This window comes from Stenella coeruleoalba (genome assembly GCF_951394435.1).
Source record: "Stenella coeruleoalba genome assembly, chromosome: 15".
In the NCBI taxonomy this organism is placed as follows: domain Eukaryota; kingdom Metazoa; phylum Chordata; class Mammalia; order Artiodactyla; family Delphinidae; genus Stenella; species Stenella coeruleoalba.
Genome location: NC_137161.1, coordinates 84,572,551 through 84,585,561, shown reverse-complemented (window position 1 = coordinate 84,585,561; position 13,011 = coordinate 84,572,551). Strand labels below are relative to the sequence as shown.

At 53.0% G+C, this 13,011-nt stretch overlaps 1 protein-coding gene across 1 annotated transcript in view; it reads right to left on the bottom strand.

Moving 5' to 3' along the window:
• RADIL (Rap associating with DIL domain) overlaps positions 1 to 13,011 on the bottom strand; it is a 127,883-nt gene that overhangs the window by 59,542 nt on the left and 55,330 nt on the right.

Sequence of the window (13,011 nt, the reverse complement as noted above, 5' to 3'; positions counted from 1 at the left end):
GTCCACCCACGGCGTCCAGCCTGGCTTTCGGGCACTGGCCAGGCCGGAGAGGCAGTCTTGCCGGGTAAATGAGAAAACAGCTCTGGGGCAACAAGGTGCGTCATAAAGTCATGACTCTCGTGTGCTTAATGCCCCAAAGGCGTAGGGTTCCAGACAGAGAGTTCGTCAGACCCCCCCACACACCCAAAGCTCCGGGGGAGCAGGCGGGCAGAGTCCCAGGAAGATGTCCTGCTTCACAACGAGTTGGTGGAGGCTGAACACCGCCCATCTCCTGACTCTGTGCCCCACTTCCAGGCAGACAGACCGAAGAAGAAAGGGCCATTTTCTAGAAGGCTCTGGAAACAGTGGCCCAGGACCTGGTGAGAGCAGCTCTGGGCACCTGCCGTGGATGAATGTCAGCACTGAACTCCGCTACGGTCCTCTTTTCAGCTCTGACTCACTCGTGGTCACAGGCGGTGGGAGAGGCTTTCGGGAAGGGGAGGGGACTGCCCAGGGCGGGAAAAATGCCTAGGGAGCCCCCCAAAGAAAAGGAGCGACCCGACCCCGAGGGGCCCAACAGGGCAAGTGGCCCAGCCTCGACGCTGACACTGAACTGGGCTCTTCCCGGCTGGCCCCTGGGCCTCGGTCACATCTGCGACGTCATCACTCCCACCAGGGCTGTCGTGAACGAAGGCTGAGCAGCAGACCCGCCCTTCAGTTCCTCTAGAACCAGCCACCTGACATCCTCGGCGAACCCTGCACCCTTCAAGATGCTCTGACGACTTCACGCACCAAAGACTGGGTTCCGAACACGAAGGTCTGCCCCATGGTGGGGTGGGGGGCGGCACTCCTCCTGTGCCAACAGCGTCCTTCTCACCGTTTACCACGCAGAGCCTTTTACTGCGGACCAGCCTTCCGAAGCCTGAGCCTGCTGAGAACAGCCAAGTGTCCCAAGCAGAGGAGCACACGAGGGCCTCCGGGCTGGGGAGTAGAGCTACGAAGCAGTATCTAGCCGGAGGCTGCTTCCCCTCCCCCGAGGAAAGTGCCCACGCCTCCCTGTCAGCCGCTGCGGAGCCCAGAGCAGGTTGCGGCTCCCCCCTCGGCCCCATCCAAGGCCCCGGCCAAACTTACAACAGAAGCGTTTCCAGTAGCCCTCATGTGACAGGCACACGGCTTTGGTTCGCACATCACATCAGCGGCTTCAAACCACGGCGCCTTCTGAACGTCACACAACCCGCCTCAGAAATTCCCAGCACGTGCCTCTGGCCACCACACGTTCTCGGCGGACCTGACCCCTCCACAGACACCTGGCTCACGTCAGGCACGGCCCCGGTGGTCCCGACCCAAACCCCCAGGGGCCCCCAGGGCAGCCCCTGCCACCAGGCAGCGTCTGGCTGGGAAACCTCTGCCTTTGGAGGTAATGCCGAGGGTAAATTTAAATACAATGTGGAAAACGGCGGAAACAGTAGAAAACCAGGTCTCAGCAGAAGCCCAACTCCCAGAAAAGTCACAAAGTAAACACGGGGATTCAAAAGGCCCTCAGATACAACGGAGAAGTAAAATGCTGTTTTGTACCCAGGGGTGAACCTTACAGGCTCTGTAAGGTCTGAAGCTTATACAATTCTGCTTTAATTAAGAAAGAAATAGAAAATTACAAATACGCAGCTGCTAGGTCCCCTCCCAGGGCCTTGGAAGAGAGCCCACTCCCTCCTTTTCTAGGGCAAAGTTAGCATCACGAAAATGGGGTAGAAAATGTAGGACAGACGGTGACTCTCTCCCTTCCAGTAACTGCTTCATAAGCCCAAAGAAGTCCCAGTAAACACAGACCCTGATCTACTCGATCCGTTTTATCAGGAGGCTCTCTTCTCCTCACGGTCACTCCCTCTGTGGCCATCTTCAGAGAGGAACCACAGAGTGTGGCCATTGCTCATGTGTGCCCTTCCTCCACAACCACAAAATGCAGAGCACGGCCTCTCCGTCAAAATGGGCCAGATGCGTTTGTGCAAAGGGCAAGAGGAGTGCAGGAGTTTCCTACAGAGCCGAGCACACCCGGGGTCACCAGATCTGTTTTTTCGGAAGCATGACCTGCCTTTTCCTTTTCTGCTCAGTTCTCTCCTCTTTCACACAAATACTCGGAGAAACAGGGGCCCAAGGCTGTACGTCGCTTGCTGTTGCTTCTCCTGGAGAATGTTTTTCTCTTGTTCTCAAGGAAGAGTCCGATTTCTGATGAAAACAAGCCCATGTCACAGCAGCGAGTGAGGTCACTGTGGGGCTGACCAAATGGGTGGAGGGACACGGCCATTCCAACACTGCAATGTGGGATCCATTAGAATTTCCACCAGGGCAGGAAGGGAAGAGGGTAGCTTCTCAGGCTCTGCCTTATCCCCACCGGCCGTAAATCCTATCTTGACAAGTCAGAGTAACGCTTTTAAATACAAAAATAATTTAACCAGATTTAAATCTGACATGCTAGCCCCTTGAGAGGGGGCGGAATTTTTCTGCCAGCGGGATTAATGGCTGGCTCCTCTCTGGAATGAAGGAGAGGTGGCCTGTGCTAACGGGAGACACCTGTAACTAACCAGAGACACCTGTAATCACTGGTGGGCGGGGACTCAAAATTCTTTTCAGCAATTCAGATTAATCAAACACTTGACCAGGTGCTGGGAGCCCGAGTGTCTGGGTCTGCAGCCCCTCCCCAGCCCCAGCGACTGGCTCCCTAATGGGAAACAATCCAGTTTCTTCTGAAGGGTTCCCCAGGAGCCCCAGCTCTGCATGTTTCCTTAGATGCACTACTTGTCGAGCGGCTGGAAGTGGTACAGAAATAGCTGGGAGACAATGCTTTCAGCTGGCACACGAGTGGGGAACGCGCTGCTGTGTGAACAGGAAAACCGGGGCAGGCTGTGGGCCGGGGGATGTCCCCCCAACCCTGGAGGGAAGGTACAGACGCCGGCGCCTTGTGCCCACCTGCAGACCTCTCTCCAAGGGGGCCAGAGAGACTGAGGCCCGGGGGACCCCGCCGTTGAGGTGCCAGGCTCCAGGGGTTGCAGGGGGGCTGGCCGCAGCTGACCCCCTGGAACCCGCAGGCTGGGCCGCCCTCGCCCATGTAGCCAGCCTGTGGGACCCGCCCCCCGAGGCCGCGCCCGGGTCCCCCCCACCAGGAGAGCCGCCTGTTTCCATGGCAACCGGACAAGCGGAGCCTGGGTGGCCGGAGAAATGCCCCGTGCGGGCCCAGCTGCCCCAGCGCGCGCCCGCGGCCTCCCCGCCCGGCCAGCCTCTGCGCCCCGGAGCCCCGTACGCCACGGAGCGACCCCCGCCTCCGCTCCTCTCGCACCCCGCACTCACCTCCAACACAGCCCGCCGCCGCCGCCGCCGCGTTCCCGCGCGGCTCCCACACCCGCCGTCAGCTGGAGCCCTTGCTCCGGACCCGCGCATGGCGCGGCGCCTCCTGCCGGCAGCCCAACAGACCAGGCGGGCCCTCGGGGGGGCGGGACCTATGTGGGCGGTGCCTCGTGCTGGGCGGAGCCGGCGGCTGGAAGAGGAGAGCTCGGGCTCCTCCTGCGGCCACCCAATAAATGGAGCGGGGCCTTGGGGAGGGGCGGGGCCTCCGAGGGACTAGCTACAGGCCCAATGGACTAGGATGAGACATCGAGGGGGCGGAGCCTCCGGGGATGGTTGGGGCGATACGAAAAGGGCTGGGCCCTGGCTCCTCCTGCGGCCACCCAACGGTCGTACACAAGGCTTGGGAGGGGCGGGGCCTAGAGGGGGCGGAGCTGATGAGGGGTAGGGCTGAGCGCCTGCACCACCAGCAGACCAATTAATGGGTGTGAGCGTGGCCTTGAAGGCAGGGAAGGGCGGGGTTGGCTGCGGAGAGGCGGGGCTGTGCGGCGCACCCCCTAAGCTTCAGCTCAAGGGGCGGGGCCTATGCAGGGGCGGGGCCAGTGCTAAGCTCCGGGGCCACGTGCCAGCCTCAGGCTGGGGGCGGGGACTGGCAAATTGTTTTGTCCCCACCTTCTAGTCCCTAGGCGGACAAGGCCAAGGAAAAGAGGAAGCAGGGTAAGGCAAGCGCTGATGAGAAGGGGGCGGTACAGAGCTGTGACATATATGAACATCCAAAACACAGAAAGAGGACAAGGGTGGCAGGCTCCATCTCCCTTACAATCTGTCCCCCACCCAGCAGCCAGAGTCTTAAATGACAAATCAGATCATGGCACTCTTCTGCTTAAAACGATGCAAAACGGGGCCAGGTCAGCTCCGGGGCTCTGGCCCAACGGCCCTCCTCGGGTAACTTGTTTTAAAAGAAGTTCGTGTCCTTAGAGCTCACTTTGGCACCGGTCGTCGGGCTGGGGTTTCGCCTTGGAGAAAGGCTTCTCACAGACAGCTCCCTTTGTCTGCTCATGGTCTAGACCTGGGGGATTCACGTGGCCTCGGATAAAAAGATGAATTCTTGAATTCTGACCCTGAGAGTAAATCTTTTTGTTGACAGTGGTTGGGGTATAAAGTTATATGGTAATGACCCCAAATTTGCGAAGGGGAAAGTGGGGAGGAGGGAACAGACATTTACTGACCGCCTACTGTATGCCAGACTCTATGCCAGGGGCTTCACGTTGGTCATCTCATCTAAAGCTCCCATCAACTCTTGTGAGGCAGACGTTGTTACACCCAGAGAGGTCAAACAGCTAGAGGTAAAGCCAAGAATTGAGCCTTGGACTGTGTGATTAAAAAACATCCTTTCAGGGCTTCCCTGGTGGCACAGTGGTTGAGAGTCCGCCTGCCGAGGCAGGGGACACGGGTTCGTGCCCCGGTCCGGGAAGATCCCACATGCCGCGGAGCGGCTGGGCCCGTGAGCCATGGCCGCTGAGCCTGTGCGTCCGGAGCCTGTGCTCCGCAGCGGGAGAGGCCACAACAGTGAGAGCCCCGCGTACCGAAAAAAAAAAAAAACCTTTCAGGACTCCCCATAAACATGTACAACCTACCCCACTCTGAACCCAAAGAGGCAAATATCAGAGCTGGAAGGAGAGCCTGGGTTTAAACCTGTGTTTTCCTCCTAAGGCATTCCTCACCATGATCCTGTCGCAAAGCCCACCCCTCCCAGCAACCCTCTTCAGCAAGGGTTGGCAAACTCCCACCTGTGGGCCAAATCTGAGCTGCTGTTTTTGTAAATAAAGTTTTATTGGAACACAGCCACACCCCTTTGTGTATTGTCTAAAACTGCTTTCATGCAACAGAGACTTTACAGCCCCCAAAGCCTAAAATATTTAGTATCTGGCCCTTTACAGAAAAATTCACGGGCCCCTGCTCTTCAGGATCTAATGATGCCAACTATTTGCTATTACTACGCCGTTTCACACATCTCTATCTTTGCTCAGGCCACCCCCTCTGCCTTTTCCAAGGCTGCCATAACAAAATAGCACAGACTGGGGGCTTAAACGGTGGAAATTTATTTTCTCACGGTTCTGGAGGCTAGAAGTCCGAGATCAAGATGCCGGCAGGGTTGATTTCTTCTGAGGCCTCTCTCCTTGGCTTGTAGACGGTCAGCTTCTCCCTGCGTCCTCACACAGCCTTTCCTATGTGTGTGTCTGTGTCCTAATCGCCTCTTATAAGGACACCAGTCAGACTGGATTAGGGCCCACCCTAATGACCTCATTTTAACTTAATCACTTCTTTGAAGGCCCCATCTCCAAATACAGTCACATTCGGAGGTGCTGGGGGTTAGAGTTTCAATGTACGGATTTTAAGGAAACACAATTCAGCCCCTAATGCCAATCTTCATCACCTGGCTAATTTCTACTCATCCTTTAAGACTCAGATTAGGTGTTGCTTATGTAGTTGCTCCCCTCCAAAGTGGCCCACAGTGATTCACACCCTCTAGTTTTCACACCTGGGTGTAGTCCCCTCCCAGGTTGAACAGGGCTAACCTGTGTAAACAGTAAGACGTTGCCAAAATGACAGTGTCATTATAAAAGACCTGGCTGGGCTTCCCTCATGGTGCAATGGTTAAGAATCCACCTGCCAAGGCAGGGGACACGGGTTCGAGGCGTGGTCCGGGAAGATCCCACATGCCCTGGAGCCACTAAGCCTGTGCACCACAACTACTGAGCCTGCGCTCTAGAGCCCACGAGCCACAACTACTGAGCCCGCGTGCCAAAACTACTGAAGCCCGTGCACCTAGAGCCCATGCTCCGCAACAAGAGAAGCCACCGCAATGAGAAGCCTGCGCACCGCAACAAAGAGTAGCCCCCGCTCGCTGTGACTAGAGAAAGCCCGTGCGCAGCAACGAAGACCTAATGCAGCCAAAAATAAAAAATAATTAATTTTTTAAAAAAGACTTGGCTTCTGCCCTTCTTGGACCATCCCCTCTGGAGGGAGCTAGCCGCCATGCTGGGAGGACACTCAAGCAGCCCTAGAGAAGTCCACGTGGTGAGAAAACCAACGCCTCCCGCAAACAGATATCACCAACTTGCCGTCGGCGTGAGCCATCCTGGATGCAGGTCCCCCAGCCCCAGCAAAACCTTCAGAGGGCTGCAACCCTGACCAACATCCTGACTGCATCCAGGACCACCCAGCAAAGCTGCTTCCACATTCCCAACCGTCAGAAACTACGTGAGATGATAAATGTTTATTACTGATTTGCACCACTAAGTTTTGGGGCAATTTGTTATGCAGCGATAGACAAACGAACACCCCTTATCCAGAAAGGCCTCCCTGACCCCCAGACTTGGCTACATGCCCCTCCTCTGTGCTCCCACAGACTTTTATTTTTTACCTTTTTATTAACCAAGTCCACACTTTATCAAACCATGTTCCTTAAATGCAAATCAGATGTTGTTCCTGCTTGGCCTGGAGTCCTCTAATCGCTACCCTTCCTCCAGCTGGCCCCTGCGGACCACTCCACCTGCTCTCTCCCTCCACCACGGAGCCCCAGCACGACGAACTTCTGTTTTCGAACACATTAAGCTCGTTCCCTCCTCTGAAACCTTTCCCCTGCTGTGTCCTCTTCCCCAAATGCTTGTCCCGTTGTGTTGGCGTGGTGCCATTTTCCTCTCATTAAAACCCATCTCCACTATCATCTCCTGACCATTCTCATGGTGGCCACCCCTGTGGTCATTCTCTGTCTCATAACCTGTCTCGTTTAATTCACAGGCCTTTATCACTATTTTTGTGTGTGATATTTGTGTGTGATTTTTGTGTGTATTTAACACACACTAGGATTTCAGTTCTGTAAAGGCAGGCGCCTCATCTCTCTACTGCTACGCTTGGCACCAAATAGGGGCTCCATAAATATTTGTTATAAGAATAAACAAAGGAATGAATAGATTTCCACCTATCTCAACCTCTCACTCCCTCCCTCAACTGGAAGCTTCTCAAGGGCAAGTACTGAATTTTATTCATCTTCGTATTCCTGCACCTGCCCCACTGGCATGTGAGCAAAACAAGTTTTTGAACTGTGAGGTTAAATATCTTTGGAAATCCATGGGACAAAAATGGAGTGTTGAGCTGCCCTCTGTGGCCACCAGAGGGCGGCAGAGTCCTGGGACTCAATCTAGGAAAAAACCAAATGAGCCCAAAGGAAAACCATCTGGTTAAGGTCAAAGGGCAGGTTCCCACGGGATGGCCGGTCCCGGGGCGGAGAGACTGGGCTCTCGGAGGCCAGGAGAGAGGAAGGGAAGGAGGCAGCAGGCACAGGGAGGACGTTAGATCCCAGCCTTTCTTTCAGAGACTGTTACATCCGCATCCCTAGAAGGGGCTGGAAACAAGTGGTTTAACGCTCAGGTTTCATGCTCAGTGATGTCGGCACCACTACCCAGAATGCCAGTGCTTCGGGCCTGGTCATTCCCCGTAGGCTCATCTGGCAAAAGCTCTGAAAGTGTTATTTTTCGTCCCACATCCTCTGCTGAACAACTTCCAGTTGACAGTGAGTACCTCCCGGCACTGGTAACGTGTGGGACGCCAGGACTTCAGAGTTGTATCGTTACCCACCCGGGTCCTTGGGCTCTTGAAGCAACAGAAATTGACAAGAGGCCAGACGAGGAGTTCAGGCCAGGCTGCCGCACAAGGGAGTGAAAGCAAGTAACGGTTGGGGGAGGGGCAAGGGGCGGCCGAAGGGGCGGCTTAGGTGGGCTGCCCACCCCCTTGGTGGTGCAGGGAACATGCCCTGCTTTTGCTCCAGGCGGCTCAGAAGTGGCAGTTGGTTTGTGGCCTTTTTGTATCTCATTGTTCCTAATTTGCCCCGTTTGCGCATGCCTGCAGTTATTTTTAGTCCCTTTTAGTTTCTTTGTATTCTGTTGTTTGAGGAGACCCTTGTCCAGGTGCCAGCCCTTCAGCAGAGGGTCCCAGCCTAGCTCAGTAGGGGGTGCCAGAGCTACAGAGTAATATATAGGGTGCCAGGACCACCCCATTAAAATAGATCACGATGTCAAGTTACTTTACCTTTTTTTTTTTTTTTTTTGCGATACGCGGGCCCCTCACTGTTGCGGCCTCTCCCGTTGCAGAGCACAGGTTCCGGACGCGCAGGCTCAGCAGCCAGGGCTCACGGGCCCAGCCGCTCCGCGGCACGTGGGATCCTCCCGGACCGGGGCACGAACCCGTGTCCGCTGCCTCGGCAGGCGGACTCTCAACCACTGCGCCACCAGGGAAGCCCAAGTTACTTTACCTTTTAATGCCAGGTCTGTTGTAAAGAACTTTGAATCACGTTTAATTAACTGTTAAAAATTTTAGGCTGGGTGGGATTTAAGAAATCATCTACCCCAGTGATTAGGAAACTTTTCAGTTCTAGTTTCTAGTGCTCTTGGGACTGGGAGTATGTTGAAAAGTTATATTTCAAGCCATGTAGGTATCAGGATTAATTTCATTAGCCAAAAACATGACCATGTGATAAACACAAACTCACAAATATGGGCAAATATGGCCTCAAGAAAACATACTGTGGAAGAACCAAGTGTCAGACCCTTGGTTGGGTCTGACATTTCCATGAAAATTAATTTTTTTATTGTTTACTTGATATGTTACCTGGAAGCATTTTTTTAGAAGGTACCATTTGGCTTATGATGTATGTTTGCAAAAAATAATTAAGATGGAGAAAATACTACATATTAACTTCTATTTTTAACTGAGACTTGAGAACACGTGGCCATTTTTCAAATTGGGGACGAAAGAGCTTGGTCCAGCTGGACATATTTTTCTAGTACCCAAGGAAAGAAATGTGTGAGAGCCCCTGATGTAATCCACCGTCTGCACTGATGTGGAACAGAAGCCAGGAGAGGCTAAGGGACTTGTCCAAGATCACAAAGTTTCATTACCAACAGATTATTCCTCCCTTGTAATATAGCACATTCAAAAACGTGGGCAAGCAGGAGAGTAGGGAGTTTTCACAGTGATTACTTCTGGGCCACGGAGCTTGTGGCAGATTGCAATTTCCAAAGATAGCCACGTCAACACACCCACAGCAGTACCTACCCCATCCCACACAGTCTTCTTACTCAGGACCCTCCTGAACCAGGTGTGGGCAGGAGGTCTGCCTTCCCTCCCCTCGGTCTTGGCAGGATCTTTTTGGCTGGGTCCAACAACAGAACATGGCAGCATGGACGATGCAAACTTCCAAAGCTAGGTCATAAAAGACATTATGTCTCCTGCCTGCCTCGTTCTCGGGACCCAGCCACAATGTTGTAAGGAAGCCCAGGCCACGTGAGGAAGACGCTTGTGGGTGTGTATTAAGTATGTCTTTTCTTCCGATGTTTTGACATATGGGGCCTTTGGGACCATGGGGAGACTGCCCCTTGCAGAGTGGAGATAGTAAACCATCCCTAGAGCCAGTAAACAGTTCACCTGTGAGCACACCTTGCATATGCAAATCAACCCACCTGGAGACCACACCTCCCCACCTTCTCTATTGGACTTTTATACTCTAGGCTAGTATTCCCAGTCCTCATCACCCCAGTAAAATTACCACATGAATAGGGACAGCGCCTACGCCCCAGAGCCCACTGAAATGATTCAAACTAGCCAATACCAAGACTGCTTATACTGCCTCTCCCATTGCTTCCCAGGAAAACCACAATAAAGGCTCTGGCCCACATTTCCCCCCACCCCCCTGCCTCCTGACCCACCCTGCTGCTTCCCTGTGTGGCCCTGCCTGGTATCACAGGCCCCCTTCTCTTGGGAATCTGTGAGTAACAAACTGTCTTTTCAGTGGCAGCCATCTCCTGATCTTTTGGCCTCACTATACCTGAATAACAATAAAATCTACGTTTTAAAGCAGGGTGTTTGGCCAAGCTCCCCAGTGAGGGCTATAGTTGGCTCCCAGCATCAACCACCATGTGAGCGGATACACCTTCGGATGAGTCTCCTCTCCAGCTCAAGCCCAGATTCTGAATTCCTGACTGACAGAAGCCATGAGAGGCATTGATGATTATTTGTTGTTTTAAGACCGTATTTTAGGATAATTTATTAGACAGCAATAGACAGCTAATACAGGGTTTTTACTTTATACTTTTCTAAATATTCCAAGTTTTCTACAACGAACAGTGGCTGCCTTTATAAAAAGATCCGACCCGTGTTATTTTTAAGAAGACAACTGGGCAAGCATGAGGCATCTTGAATTTTTATTTATTTAAGTTCTTTCTACTCCACTGGAGACAATCACATTCACCAGCAGGGTTATTCTTCTTAATACAAATGTTTATCAAATATCTTGTTAATACAAAAATGGCAAAATCTCACAACCACAGAAAGGGTCCAATACCAGCAGGACAGTTTTTAAAAGTCATGCCACAAATGCCCATCTCAACACTGTAGACACGATAGGTGTATAAAAGTCAGTAGGTAAGACAATCAGAGCTCCTGTTCCCCCCTCAAGAAAGGCCTTAACAAGCAGCAGGACCTACACCTGCACAGAAGTAGGCAGATTCCTCTTGAAACCTGGTGGCAACGAGGCCCCAGAAGGACATTAAGAAGATGCCTTCACCTGCTGCCCCAGAGCTCAGCCCTCGGGAGCAAGACAGCCCAGCACCATGGGAGGAGGAAGATGCAACACCCAAGGACCATGACCTGGATCCCAGGCCCTGCCCCGCTGGACCACCCTGGGCAAATCACTTAGCCTCTCTGAGCAGTCTCAGTCTCCCCGTGTAATATGCAAACAGTAATTTCATCTTGCCAGGTTTTGCAGGGAGAAATATATGAGAACACGGATGAGAATGAGCACGTTTGTGATTGTGTGTATCTGACCTGTTAATTATGAAGAGGGGACGGAACACAGAAAAGTGTCCATAGGGTGAAGGCTGCAGCTCACTGGTAAACCAGCTTCCAAAAACGTTAAGCTCTGGGGTGCAGCCTTTGCCGATTTCCACGGTGTAAATATTCCCACCCTGACCAGTCTCACACGAGCCACGGTTTAAGGACTTTCCAAGTTCCTGAATACCTAGCATTCGGTCTCCAGGGCGCCACACGCATGTAAAGCACACCGGTGCCCTCTGTGACTTCTCACCTCCCACCGGCGGTTGACAGTGTCAAACAGGGTGGCGTCTGCAGCACCCCCTCCACAACCCGCACGCATCTCCCTCCTGTGCCACCAACCAGACCACCTGCAGGACAGACACACGCCCCTCCCTCCTCCACAGCTCACACCTTACGCCAGGGTTGACTTTTCCTAACCTCCCAGATAATCCAGCTCTCTGGCGGCACCCAGGCAGGAGGTTACTGGATGCCCAGACTCCCTCGGGGACAGGGACAGTGGCCAATTGTAGGAAATCATCAGCCCAATGACAGCAGGAAGGTGGCGGCCAGGACTGGGCAGCCCGAGAGCAGGAAACAAATTTCACCTATCGTCTTCGTGTGGCCTAAAGAAAACACGCTCAATATGAGGGAAAACTTTATGTCGAAAGATCCTCATCACAGAGCTATGTTTATCACCTGAATTAAAAGCACGATTAGAGAAATTGTGGTGGGCTTCCCTGGTGGCGCAGTGGTTGAGAGTCCGCCTGCCGATGCAGGGGACACAGGTTCGTGCCCCTGTCCGGGAGGATCCCACATGCTGCGAGCGGCTGGGCCCGTGAGCCATGGCCGCTGAGCCTGCGCGTCCGGAGCCTGTGCTCCACAACGGGAGAGGCCACAACGGTGAGAGGCCCGCGTACCGCAAAAAAAAAAAAAAAAGAAAAGAAATTGTGGTACACCCACTCAATGTAGACTTTTAAAATAATGTTTATAAAGGGCTTGAAATAATAAGAAAAAATACTCAGAAAGTTAAGAAAAAAGGTAGGGTGTAAAGGTGTCTATAGCAAGAGAAGAAAACACCGAAGTTTAAAAGTACACATTGAGTGGAGAGAACAGAAAGAAAAAGGTGAGTGGTTGGTTACCTGAGGCAGACACTGTCAACTATTTTCTACCTGTCTAGCGTTTTCTGAAATTTTTATAGTAAGTGTATATTTTTTCCAAAGCTTTTATTGATACTTTATTTTAAATGTATTTATTTTTGGCCGCGTTGGGTCTTTGTTGCTGCGTGCGGGCTTTCTCTAGTTGCGGCGAGCAGGGGCTACTCCATCGCAGCGCGCAGGCTTCTCATTTCAGTGGCTTCTCTTTGTTGCGGAGCACGGGCTCTAGGTGCATGGGCTTCAGTAGTTGTGGTGCGTGGGCTCAGTAGTTGTGGTTCACGGGCTCTAGAGTGCAGGCTCAGTAGTTGTGGCGCATGGGCTTAGCTGCTCCACGGCATGTGGGATCTTCCCGGACCAGGGCTCAAACCTGTGTCCCCTGCACTGGCAGGCGGATTCTTAACCACTGCACCACCAGGGAAGTTCAGTAAGCATATATTTTTATAATGAAAACATCTTTAAGGAAACAACCCCCTTCCAAGTCACTTGGGTATGTACTCCCGCAAATGAGTCTCAGGGTCCCTCCTCAAGGCCACCCTGACACGTGAAGACCTTGTCTGTTTCACCGGGGTCCTGTTTCCTTCACCCTGGGGGCTGCAGACCCACTCAGGGCAGAGGCAAAGCTCGCTACGAACTTGAGTTGGAAAAACGAGCCCGAGAGCCTCCCGGGAGT